Below are 1,356 nucleotides of genomic sequence, written 5' to 3' on the forward strand. Positions count from 1 at the left end.
TACGCACATTGACTGATACAGGCGGGCCTAGCGATAGCATCGGCCGGTTCGCGACTGTCGGATTTCAGACGATTGTCGGCAAACATGCAGGTCTATTAGTTTCTTAAGGGATGTCGGAGGAGGGTTGCTGGGTCGTGCTTGAACACAAGCTAGTACCAAGATTGTGTCGATTAGGGCGTAAAAATCCTACATCTTTTATAAATTGATTACTGTGCCCTCATCATTGACATTCTCTTTAAAAGACGGGTCGGTCACAGCAAACTGACTATTTCACCTCGCCGTGATACTGTTACAATGGTAAGAAAAACTGAACATGGCACCGTCACTTTAGTCTTTGTAAGCACTTTGACTTTACGGCACTTGCAACATAATATACAACATAATAAAGTCATACATGTGCCAACGATTTAGGTGTCTCAAGAAAGTAGTAACGAACTCAAAAAGGAAGGGATAAGGACGATAGAATATGTTTGAAAGGAAAGAAGGAGCAGACTACACCCGAGAACCCATCAACCACACGCACCCTATAGTTTAGGAAACTGACAAAATGTTTTGTAATGTGCATAGATCTAGTAAAGGAATGGTCATTTTACCCCATACTCACACTGTAACTTTCACAAAAATGACATGCAGAGTTAAAAAAGAGAATGGCTATTTCATTTGACCATCACGTAAAACTGCCACGATCGTTAGAAAGTGACTGACCATATTATAATTGCAACGTCACCCTACGACACTGACAAAATGTTGAATATCTGCACGAACTAGAAAGACACAATTTCATCCTCACCACGAAACTCACAAGTCACAACCGTAAGAGTAAGAAACTGGTCAGGTCGTCGCACCGCCACGATTACACTGACCACACAGGAGTACGTCACTGGGTCACTAACTACATAGGAGTAAGAAACTGGCGCATCGGACGCTTACCTCTACAGAAGTACCGTAGCTCGAGACCGTAGACTGAAGCTCCCAATATTCACACACCCGTATCTCTAGAATATTGAAATCGCTAGTACTTTCTCGTGTCATACGTATGCATGAGAAGGGGTTATCTCCTGTTCCTGTTTTCATGTTCGAGCTGCGACGTGGACCCTCCCAGCTGTTGTGCCGTTGACATAAGGTTACTACGCTCTCGCTCAGCCCATGCTATACGAGCCGGGGTTTTAGTTTTAGGCTTGGGCGTAAAAAGGTAGCGAGATGTTAGAGATCTATTACAATCGCTCTGTGTGTCAGTGGGTGCTCGTTTGCTCGGGGTCTCGGGGAATCTGCATAAATTGGACAGTATTGTTGACTCAGATGCGTTGTGTGTGTGTGTGTGTGTGTGTGTGTGTGTGTGTGTGTGTGTGTGTGTGT

At 44.4% G+C, this 1,356-nt stretch overlaps 1 protein-coding gene and 1 long non-coding RNA gene across 2 annotated transcripts in view; one reads left to right on the forward strand and one right to left on the reverse strand.

Moving 5' to 3' along the window:
* The window catches only part of LOC101856894 (WD repeat-containing protein 47), a gene marked incomplete at its 5' end in the record, with an annotated part of 79,091 nt that overhangs the window by 25,553 nt on the left and 52,182 nt on the right, over positions 1-1,356 (forward strand).
* The window catches only part of LOC106011761, a 6,711-nt gene that overhangs the window by 771 nt on the left and 4,584 nt on the right, over positions 1-1,356 (reverse strand). The window lies entirely within an intron of this gene.

The sequence above is a fragment of the Aplysia californica genome, unplaced genomic scaffold, assembly GCF_000002075.1.
Source record: "Aplysia californica isolate F4 #8 unplaced genomic scaffold, AplCal3.0 scaffold00176, whole genome shotgun sequence".
In the NCBI taxonomy this organism is placed as follows: Eukaryota; Metazoa; Mollusca; class Gastropoda; order Aplysiida; family Aplysiidae; genus Aplysia; species Aplysia californica.